Genomic DNA, 12,573 nt, shown 5'->3' on the forward strand with positions numbered 1-12,573 from the left:
GAGCTCCTCTAGCACAATGGAAACTGGTAAAAAAATTTATACTTTCTCCGCCAGTAGTTTACATTGCTTACATACACCACAATAGTATCTGTTTTCCCATTGTATTAACCCCCCTGGCGGTATTCCCGAGTGTAGCTCGGGGAAAAGTTTCAGCACCACAAGCGGTAACCCCGAGCTACACTCGGGAATACCCTGCAGTGCTGCTCTGGGATCCCTCGATCACTTACCTTGTCCTGCGCTCCTGCGATGTCCTCCCTGCAGCGTCCCCGCCCATCTCCTCTGGCCGATGCTGGCATCTGTCTTCCGGGTTCCGTTCCCTGCGACGTCGGGACGTACAAGGGCCGAAACCGGCGGGAAATTTAAAAATTTAAAAAAGTGACATTCACTAAATACACTAAAATCACATAGTAAAACATTACTGTATCAAACCATTTCACATACATTTTGTCCCGAGTGCTTTGTCCGGCGCCCTGCCTGCATTTTTACTGCTCTTTCTGCCTGGAAACTGAGAAAAGTCCATGGCGTCCAAAAAGCGTCCCTTTAGGTCAAAAGCGATTTCAGACCGGCTAGAGAATAGCGATAGTAAATCAGAACCACTTGCAGAATTGAGTGACAATGACTCGTGGGGGAAATTCGTCGTCAGACACTGAAAACGATTTTGCGACTTTGCTCAGCAATGTGCGAACTTGGCGCTCTATTTCAAATTTCAGTGTTTTTGGTTTGATTACATTATTGAATTAAATTTATCATTATTATATTATTATTTTTTATGATTATTTATTAAATTATAATTTATGATTTCGTGTTTCAAATTTTATCACACCCGGGATGTTTACTAGACTCTTGTTCGGACAGATTTCAGTGAGTTATTCCTAAAAATTACAGGCCTACAATAAAAAAACAACATATTTCCATGCAAAAAAAATGTAGCGCTTTGAGCACAGAAATATTGATATAATCAGACCGCTAGGGAGGTTACAGGACAGCAAAAGTAGTCTTGCACAGACACTGATTGATTTTACAATGGCATGGGTTCGAGAAATGTTCCCACAAGAAAACTGAACTGAAACTTTGTATCAGAAAATCACAAATACTGTATAATATTTATGTATATATTACCTTAATAACATTAGGCAAATGGACCCGCTTCCAGGGAACGCAATATGATTCTTGCATTGACATGACCCAGGTCACTAGGTATTAAGAATGATCACAATCGTATCATATACAAGACTGTAGAGAAAAGTGTTCTATGCATTGCAAGAGTACTATGCAAATGATATGCTATAATTCCTAAGTCAGAATTTAGCAGGGTGGATTTGATTTAAATCAAACTGATTTAAATCCCGATTTAAATCACTAGTCAGTAAGGCTTGATTTAAATCCTAGTTTTCTACATAAAGACTAATTCTTGATGGTATAACTTTAATATGCAAGTAGATGAAGATTTTTAGAATAACAACTTTTCATATTAGTTTTTTTATCCCCAGTTTAATAGGTTAATCATTCATATTTGGACAACTTTTCTGTTGTACTTAGGAAGGAGAAAAATAATCATTACCTTAATAATAACAATTTAAATAGATTTATTCAACTGAAACAATAACATTCCAGCATATGTGATTTGCTTAAACATCCATGTTTGGTAACTAATTTGGCTAAACAAAATATATATATTTTAGGAAACTTAGACTGTCAGCCCCTTCCTCCTCACACTTAGTTTCACTTTCTTCTTGTGCAGATCTATTCCACTCCAAACAATCAGAAAAATATTGTTTCTATTCTATTCACTGAACTTCTTGAAACTTAGCACTGAAGGGGTTGATTCTGTATTCATAGGTTTGTAGAAGTTAGGATGAAGGTCTTTTTCTTAACTCTGTTCATGTTATAACATTTTTGCTGTGAAGAAGAGGCATGTGATCTCCGCTGAGTCAAATTCAGTTTTGAGAACCGCAAAAGTAAACCGAGCATCTGTGATAATATCTTGTAGGCAGAGAAACTGCCCAATAATCTTACAAAAACCTCTGGAAGAGCATGACATTGTGAATGGATTCATGGAATTTATTTACCAAAACAATTAAACATATACAGCCTTATTCTACATAATTAAAAAACGAATCTTTATTTCATGATGGAATAACCTTTGGATGGTAATATATTTTCCTCAAAAAGCATTTTATTTAAAAAAATCTGATTTAAATAAAACAAATCCGATTTAAATAAAAAAAATCAGATTTAAATAAAAAAAATCTGATTTTTTAAATTTTATTTTAAAAAATCATTGATTTTTATCCACCCTGTTACAGATACTTACATAGCGCCATCAATGTACACTTTACATATATTTTATACATTCACACCAATCCCTTCTCTCAAGCATCTTACAATCTAAGGTCCCTAACTCACACTCATACATACTTGGAGCGATTTTGACAGGAGCGTAATAACCTACCAACATGTCTTTGGAGAGAGGGAGGAAACCCACGCAGGCACAGGGAGAACATGCAAACTCCAGGCAGGTGGTGTCGTGGTTGGGATTTGAACCGACGACCCAGGTGCTGCTAGGTGGAAGGTGATCTCCACTGAGTCAAATTCAGTTTTGAGAACTGCAATAGTAAACCAAGCATCTGTGATAATATCTTGTAGGCAGAGAAACTGCCCAATAATCTTACAAAAACCTCTGGAAGAGCACGACATTGTGAATGGATTAATGGAATTTATTTACCAAAAAAATTAAACATATACAGCCTTATTCTACATAATTAAAAAACTAATCTTTATTTCATAATGGAATAACCTTTGGATGGTAATATATTTTCCTCAAAAAGCATTTTATTCAAAAAAATCCGATTTAAATAAAAAAAATCAGATTTGTTTTATTTTTTTAAAAAAATCATTGATTTTTATCCACCCTGGAATTTAGTAACCTGTGTGAGTGAAGGATGGTGCCTCCCTCCTCTAGGTAGCTACACAGATATCATCCAATCCAGTTTGATATATGGAGTGAAACTCTACGCATGTAGCAGTGCCTATTGTTTCATCAGGAGTGACTTAAACTCTGACATAGCAGACCATCAAGCAAAATTCAATTAATCAAGGGAAGTAATGGAGCGAACACCCATCAGAGTGTGTTGTTTATCACATTTTGTGTGACTTTACATTTACAGTTCAGCAAATATTGCAGATGTTTCCCTCTGTCAGGCAGAAAGTGGGAAAACTCGCACATGTGGCTCCCCACTGCTAATTCCCCATCAAAGAATGTCATCAATTGGCTACACAGTGCCCCCGAACAGCTGTGAGGCCACCACCACTCATAGAGCCGTTCATTTTTCTGTAGCGAGATGCATCCCAGCCTTGGAAATCCATCGAGGAGCAATAGTTTTTAGCTGCAGGCCTACATTACAACAAATACTGAACACTACTGGCCCTTAGAACTAATCTTTGATACAACCATTGAAACCTGGAACGCACATAGACAGGGGAATGGAAAATGTCTACAGTGGTACGTTTTTAAACAGCGTGGTAGACAAGTGGTTAAATCAAGCTCACAGCTGCCAGCTTTACCAGCCGGCAAAGTTCTTTCCAATAGAAATAATCTGGATGGCTCTAAGGCTCCATGTACACAGGACGTTTGGAAAACACTTCTGAACAATGGAAACTGACTGCTGGAAAATGTAGGTTAAAAAACGTCTGTTTAGCCACGTTTGCATACCATGTTTATGTGCATTTGCGTTCAGAAGCGTTTTTTAAAGATAACCTCAGGAGACCTTCCAAAATGCCCAGAATGCTCTGAAAAACAGTAAATAATTAACTATTTCAGACATATGAGAGAAATAGAGAGAGCAGAAGCAGAGAGAGCAGTATGTGTTGAGATGACCTGTCTTTTCTGGTTGTATTCACTATGGATCCCATCATGAGCATAATGCGGCACGTTCTACCATTTTTTCCTTCACGCAAAACCTGGAACTGACTGCACTGGTGTACCGGGTCCATTTGAATACATGGAAAACGCTTTGCATGCATTTCTGATGATGAAAAAAGGCTCTGGACAGCATCTGGATATGGAACAGTTAAAAAACACTTCTAAACGTGGTTAGCCGCGTTTACAAGCATTTGGCGTTTGAAACGCTGATAAAATCTACTCCTGAACGCAAGTTTGGTGCTTTAAAAAAATGACTGTAAACTCAACTGCCTGTAAACGACTGTAAACGACGATGTGTATATGGAGACATAAGAAAACATTAAGGAGAGTTCAGGGGCTGCTAAAAAAAACGCAGGAAAGCTCCTGAACGTCAGTTTATCAGCTGCAGAGTACACGAACCCTAAAACTGTCCAATCACTTTTGTGGGACTCTCAATGTGTGACCCATTCCCCGACCACTTTTACAGGGCTCTTAAAATGTGCCCCCCGATTACTTCAATGAGGCTGTAAAAAGACACCAGTACACCACCAATATCTTAATTAACAATACCTGTCACCTGCCCATTCTATTACATAGAGGACTTGTTAGCCCCTCTGTGATAGCAAAAAAAAAAAAGTTTAATAAATAAATAAAAATAATTAAAAAATATACTTTAAAGCACCTCCTGTATACACCCTGTTAACATCAATCCTGCCACACATGTGAGGCCTTGTCATAGATGGAGAAACAGAAAAAGGGCGCACCGACCTAGTGCATTATCGTTTAAAATAATTCATTGAAGAAACAAAATAGGTATCATACTCACAATGGACATAATAACACAGGCATGTCAAACTGAACAAGATGTATGATCCAAACAACATCTGAGTCCATACGATGGAACCCTGGATGACCAACTGGGTAACGCGTTTCGAGGCTCTGAGGAAGAGGTTGTGTCCTCGAAACGCATTAGCCAGTTGGTCATCCAGGGTTCCATCGTATGGACTCAGATGTTGTTTGGATCATACATCTTGTTCAGTTTGACATGCCTGTGTTATTATGTCCATTGTGAGTATGATACCTATTTTGTTTCTTCAATGAATTATTTTAAACGATAATGCACTAGGTCGGTGCGCCCTTTTTCTGTTTCTCCATTTGTATCCAGTGTATTTGGACCACCCCGGTCTGTTGAGGGCAGCAAGCCGTGCATATTCCATAAAATTCCAGAACATTCCTATTGGGTCTACTGAGTCCTTTCCTAGCGCAGGAGTAAAATGTTTGTTATGTTGGATTTGCATTGTCATAGATGTCATAGTGAAAGCAATAATTCTAGGTCTGTAATTCATGGTTAACTCTAACCTGTAAAGGCTTTTAAATTGCTACCTATGGAGAATTTCAGACATCATAGTTTGAGATTTGACTTGCCTGTGCAGTTTTTAACATGTTTGGTATCTATTTACTTGAGGCAACCCATTCTTTTATACTTTAAAAAAATGGGTATAGTATTGTGTGTAAAACAAATTGTAGTGAGCGCTCTTGTATGAATACAGCAGCTAGAACACTCCAGGCAACCACAATACCTTTAGAATATGAATATAAATGTAAATAATAAAAGTGCAGCGCTCAAAATGGACTAAAGGCAGTAAAAAGTCAATACGATATCCGCGGTGCTCTCTGGAATGATGAGAACTTCCAGAGCTTTACTGCTTCCCCTCTGATGATGTGCCTGTAGCACGAAAGGCCTAAGGAGGAGCTGTGCAGAGCGTGACGTCATTTCACCGCCGGAGCCACGAGGAGGCCCGGCGGCCATCTTTATTGGGGTCAGTACTGCTGTTTTTTCACTTTTAAATCGTTTTGTGATGTGCATACTGCCCTGTTTTAATACTGAACCAATAAATATTATCTGAGAACATACTACACTATCTCTGGCACCTGTTTTCTGGGGCTCCTATGTGGAGCTATTACCCCCACAGAGAAGGTGCCTATACCATCCAGAGGAGGGATCATTACCATCAGTGTGGATTACCCGACTGACCTTAAGGGGACCTCTGGACCTGATTTGGAGTCCTTGATGACCCACTGTGAGAGGGATGCCCACCACCTGGTCTTTGATGGATCTGACATCTGGGATGATTATTCCTACATGCGCATAATCCATGCGTTTCTGGTGAGTGCGCATTGCTATTATTTGAAGCAGTAAAGCTCTGGAAGTTCTCATCATTCCAGAGAGCACCACGGATATCGTATTGACTTTTTACTGCCTTTAGTCCATTTTGAGCGCTGCACTTTTATTATTTACATAGTATTGTGTTTGTGTGTGGTAAATTTTATTTTTCTGTATCTTTTCTTGAAAATATACATTTGATAAATAGCTGTGCAAATATCGTGTGACATGAGAAATTGCAAATACCCCCATTTTATTCTTCAGGGTCTCTGCTTTCAAAAAATATATATATTATCTTTGGGGGTTTACAGTAATTTATAGTGATGCAGATTTTAACATGTGCGCAGAAAATGTAAAAAATTGCCCCAGTAGGCAAGTAGTTAAAAATGTTGAACTCTTTATTTAGTATTTTCCCTGTAATAAAATACAACACAGTGGAAGCGCAGTCACATAGGGTGCCAGATCAGAAAAAAAGAAAAAAATGTTAAAGAAGAAATCTCACTTCAGTTTTTACTAATGTGTTCTGTTTTGCAGGAAATAAAGCACATGTAGTACTTTGTCCCATCTTCCCATGTGCTAAGGCTAGCTGTGAAGTTAGACAGGGCGCCCCTCTTCCCTCCACTGTTGTCTGACAACGCCACTAGCAAGGACATGGCTTCTTTGACAGATACCACATTTATCCCAGCACTTGCTGGAGACAAGTGTCTCAGGGGTGTAGTTTGGATTTGTGCTGCCCTAGGCAAGACTAAAATTGGGCATCCCCTCCATCTAAATTTAAGATCCACCCCTTCAGGACAGGACAGAAGGGGGGCAGCGTGAAGGGGGGGTCAGCATGACGGGGGGCCGCAGGTCAGGGGGGGGGGCAGCTGGATAGGAGGCTGGAAGCATTACGGGGAGGCAGTGGGAGAGGAGGGGGCAATGGGACAGGTGGGGGGCAGCAGAACAGGAGGGGGGAAACAGGAAAGGTGGGGGGCAAAGGGACGGATGGGTTGGGGGCAGTGTGACAGAGGGAGCAGCGGGACAGGTAGAAGGAAGTGTGATGGGGGGGCATCGTGATCGGAGTGGGGAAGCACCAGTCCTCCGAGCTCTTACCTGTCCAGCAGTGGCTCCTCCAGGAAAAAACGGGGGGAGAGGGGCTCCTCCACCCTGACCTCCTCCTCCTCTTCTTCATCCTCCTACACAGGCCCTCCACTGGCACCTCCTGGCCTCACCGACTCAGCAAAGCCCAGCACACACTGACAGCGGGCCCTGGCCCTTCGCACGCACACCGGGGATCCGCCGACCACACCGTCCTCCTCTGCAGCCTGTCCCTACTTGTGTATCAGCTCAACTGTCCCCCCCGTTGGCGTTCCTGCCGCTCACACCCACGGTTTCCCCTGCCTGGGGGTGAGGCTTCCCCCCCCTCGTATAATGCCTCCCAAGGCGAACGCCTTGTTTGCCTCACGGTGTCTCACCAGAAATGCATGGGTAGGGGGGCTTGTCAGTGAAAATGTTCCAGGCAAGATCAGAGATGGAGAAAAGTGCCCTTGGTCAAAGCACCTGTCTCTTTGCTAGCTGTGTTGTTGGATGGCTGTGGAGGGAGGAGGGGTGTTCTGTCCAACCTCACCACAAGACATAGGAAGATGGGACAAAGTACATGTAGTACAGATTTTACAACTGCCATTGCTCACTATCCGCCTCACTATAGGCAGAGGCCTACTTTAACAGGATTGGGATGGCGGGGTTAACATAGGGCCTGCCATTATTCACTGGGAGCCAAGTTTCATAGTGACATATACAGTGGTGAATGTGACATTTACCAAAATTCTTTTACAGGTGAATCTTCCAGGTACGCGTTATAAACAACAGTGGTTGGTTCTCCACCAGAGGATGTTTGATGAAAGTCACATATAGGGGAGACCCTCGTAGTGATGACATGCAGATGGGGGCTACTTTGAAACAATAAGGCCTCTTGCGCACTGGGCGTTTGCCCAGCTCTTCTGAACGCCTTTTTTTCCTGGCAGGAGAAAAGCAGTGTTAAATACGCACCTAAAATTGTGTTTTCCAAATGCATTTAGGCGCATTTATGTGCGTCACATGTTCGGAGTTCATTCATTTCATTGGGTGGAATATTAATTTATTCTTTTAATAGAAATGAATGAATACTCAAGCGCTGAATGCACCCAGTGCATAGGCACGTGTAGACATTACACGCGTTTATGCGTTTTTTTTTCTGCACGAACGCTTCTCTCCTGAACGCTCAAGTCATGGCTTTTATTCTGCCTCTAAATGCTCCTGCCTCTAAATGCCTGTAAATGCCTATCTGTGCAAGGACATATAAGGGGAGATTTACCAAAACTGGAGCACTCAGAAACTGGTGCAGCTGTGCATGGTAGCCAATCAGCTTCTATCTCCAGCTTGCTCAATTAACCTCTTCACGCCAGCCGAACGCAAATGTGCGGCCAGACGCCGTGAGGCCGCACATTTGCATTCTATTAAAAAAAGACATGTGGTGAGAGCGCACTCCCTGCGCGCTTCCAACACACATGTCCTGTACTCACGGAAAGGTCCCGATCTCCTCTTTCGATCGGGACCTTTCCCGATCATGTGACAGCGTGTCACGGCGGTCACATGACCCTAAACCTCGCCCCGCCTCCCGGCTTCTGAAACCCCTAAAGGGCCGGGAGGCGCCGGCGCGAAGGGGTTAAGCTTTGACAATAAAATCTTGAAGCTAATTGGTTTCTATGCAGAGCTGCAACAGATTCTGTGTGCTTCAGTTTTAGTATTTTCCCCCAATGGCTAACATGAAGGGCATTTAGAGGCAGAGAAAAAATGGCAAACACTCCTAAAAGTGGCATTTTTGAAAAGCCTTTAGCCTGCAGGTGAACACTGCCACCTTCTGGCTGCAGTGTGCAGTTGTGGCTCTATCTACAGGTATATGGTTCAGCTGATACAGGTGCATTGTTAAAAAACAAAATTAATAGAAAAAAATATTTTGTACAATTTTTAAAAAATATTTTTGCGCATTTGTTACCCTAAAAAAACTGAGCATTTTTTTCATTTCTTTTTTTTTTCTTTTAATATAACAAATTACCAAATAGAGACGTGATACACTCACCAGCCACTTTATTAGGCACACCTGTTCAATTGCTTGGTAACACAAATTGCTAATCAGCCAATCACATGGCAGCAACTCAATGCATTTAGGCATCTAGACGTGGTGAAGATGACTTGTTGAAACCGAGCATCAAAATGGAGAAGAAAGCAGATTTAAGGGACTTTGTACATGTCATGGTTATTGGTGCCAGACTGGCTGGTCTGAGTATTTTAAAAACTGCCGATCTTCTGGGATCTCTAGGGTTTGCATAGAATGGTCTGAAAAAGAGAAAATATCCAGTGAGCTGCAGTTGTGTGGAGGAAGATGCCTTGTTGAGGTCATAGGAGAATGGACAGACGGCTTGGAAATGATAGAAAGGCAACAGTAACTCAAACACTACTCGTTACAACAAAGGTATGTAGAATACCATCTTTGAATACACAATACGTCAAACCTTAAAGTAGATGGGCTACAGCAGCAGAAGACCACACTGGTTGCCACTCCTGTCAGCTAAGAACAGGAAACGGAGGCTACAATTCTCACAGGCTCACCAAAATTGGACAATAGAAGATTGGAGAAACGTTGCCTGGTCAGATGAGTCTTGATCTCCTTATAGATGGTTGTGCGTCAAAATCCCATTAGATCAGCAGTCTTTGAAATACTCAGACCGTCTGCTCGTTTTGAACTTCAGCAAGTCGTCTTCACCACGTCTAGATGCCTAAATGCACTGAGATGCTGCCATGTGATTGGCTGATTAGCAATTTATGTTCCCAAGCAATTGAACAGGTTTACCTAATAAAGTGGCCGGTGAGTGTATGTCCTTAAAATAGAAAAACTATTTAGATGTGCAAACGAGTCATGAATTTATTGTCAGGTTAAGTGACACATGCTGATAAATTCGGCCTGGGCATCTAAACATCAATTGCCTCTGGTGACCTGGTCACTAAAGAGTTAATGTAGAGATTTATATAGATATGCAAGTCAATATAAAACGTATTATAATATAGTAGAATGAATTTTGAAAGCATAATATAATGCAGAAGCAGAAGTAAGAACAGCATCTTTGGTATAAAGATTTATACAAAATCCTGGTAGTCATAATCATTGCAAGATGTTTTCTCAGGTCCTGTTTTGGTGACACCCTGTGTGTGACACCTTCCTGCTTACTTTTCTCTTTTATCTCTCTTGTAATCACTCATCCTTTTTTTTTTCACTTTTTTTCCTTCCCTCTTTTACCTTCTCACAGCTTCCAATAAGACTTCATACAGGGTGTTTAGGATACTTAGACCAGTTATCCTCCTCATACAGGGCATTTAGGATAGTTAGACCAGCTATCTTTCTTATACAGGATATTTAGGATAGTTAGACCAGTTATCCTCCTCATACAGGGTGTTTAGGATAGTTAGACCAGTTATCCTCCTCATACAGGGTGTTTAGGATAGTTAGACCAGTTATCCTCCTCATACAGGGTGTTTAGGATAGTTAGACCAGTTATCCTCCTCATACAGGGTGTTTAGGATAATTAGGCCAGGTATCCTCCTAAATACAGGGTATTTAGGATAGTTTGACCAGCTATCTTCCTCATACAGGATATTTAGGATAGTTAGACCAGTTATCCACCTCATACAGATTATCTAGGATAGTTAGACCAGTTATCCTCCTCATACAGGATATTTAGGACAATTAGACCAGTTATCCTCCTCATACAGGGTATTTATGATAATTAGACCAGTTATCCTCTTCATACAGAGTATTTATGATAATTAGACCAGTTATCCTCCTCATACAGGATATTTAAGATAGTTAGATCAGTTATCCTCCTCATACAGGATATTTAGGATAGTTAGACCAGGTATTCTCCTCATACAGGGTATTATGATAATTAGACCAGTTATCCTCCTCATACAGATTATCTAGGATAGTTAGACCAGTTATCGTCCTCATACAGGCTATTTAGGACAATTAGACCAGTTATCGTCCTCATACAGGCTATTTAGGACAATTAGACGAGTTATCCTCCTCATACAGGGTATTTAGAACCAAGCTTCTCGTCTTTCCCCCTGCCAACACCCCCCCCCATCCTATCCATCATCACCAACAACTCCACTATCACTTCCGCCCCGCAAGCCAAAGTCCTTGGCGTCATTCTTGACGCGAACCTCTCCCTCCAACCGCATGTCAAATCACTCACAAACACATGCAGGCTCCATCTTCGCAACATTGCCAAGATACGCTCCTTCCTCACCCCAGACACCACCAAACTTCTAGTACACTCCCTCATCATCTCACGCCTTGACTACTGCAACTCCCTCCTCATCGGCCTACCCAAGTGCAGGCTCTCCCCGCTCCAGACCATCCTGAACTCAGCTGCCAGACTCATCCACCTCACCACCCGCTCCACCTCTGCCACCCCCCTCTGCCTCTCCCTCCACTGGCTCCCGATTGCCCAACACATCAAATTTAAACTCCTAACCCTGACCTACAAAGCCGTTCACAACACTGCCCCTGACTACCTCACCAACCTCATCACCAAGTACCACCCTACCCGTACCCTTCGCTCCTCACAGGACCTCCTTCTATCCTGCTCCCTGGTCTCCTCCTCCCATGCACGACTGCAGGACTTCTCCAGGTCCTCCCCCATCCTCTGGAACTCACTGCCCCAATCCATCAGACTGTCGCCTTCCCTATTCACATTCAGGCGCTCCCTCAAAACCCATCTCTTCAGGGAAGCCTACCCCACCCTCACCTAACGGCCATCCTCCCTCATTCCTCCCACCACTTCATCCCCCTCAGCCACTTCCTACTGTACCTTTTACCCCCTCCCTCCTAGATTGTAAGCTCGTAAGAGTAGGGCCCTCTTACCCCTCGTACATTGTTTGTTGTTGTTGTACTGTGCCATGTATTGTCCCCCCTATTGTACAGCGCTGAGCAAACCCTTTGGCGCTATATAAACTCGTAGTAATAATAATAATAATAATAATTGGGCCAGTTATGCCCCTATACTGGTTATTTAGGACAATTGGGCAAGTTATCTTGTTCATACAGGGTATTTAGGATAATTAGGCCAGTTATCCTCCTTATGCAGGGTATTTTGGATAATTAGACCAGGTATCCTCCTCATACAGGGTATTTTAGATAATTAGACCAGTTACGCCCCTCATACAGGGTATTTAGAATAGTAAGACCAGTTATCCTCCTCATACAGGGTGTTTAGGACAATTGGGCCAGTTATCCTCCTCATACAGGGTATTTAGGATAATTAGACCAGTTCTATAAGATATTAGTAGGAAATAGCCTGTCTTGTCTATGTGACTTTATTGGTTTGGATGGTATGTGTGTTCATATGAATTACAAATGTAAAACTTCTTTCTTGTTAAAGTTTACGTCAAGGCAAAATAAAAAAAATATATATGTATGCAGAACGGTCGTACA

General features: G+C 42.0%; 1 protein-coding gene across 2 annotated transcripts in view; it reads left to right on the forward strand.

Moving 5' to 3' along the window:
- TMEM145 (transmembrane protein 145) overlaps nt 1–12,573 on the forward strand; it is a 212,750-nt gene that overhangs the window by 151,137 nt on the left and 49,040 nt on the right. The window lies entirely within an intron of this gene.

Source organism: Staurois parvus, unplaced genomic scaffold, assembly GCF_062004578.1.
Source record: "Staurois parvus isolate SC_StPar_1 unplaced genomic scaffold, SC_StPar_1.0 ptg000423l, whole genome shotgun sequence".
NCBI lineage: Eukaryota > Metazoa > Chordata > Amphibia > Anura > Ranidae > Staurois > Staurois parvus.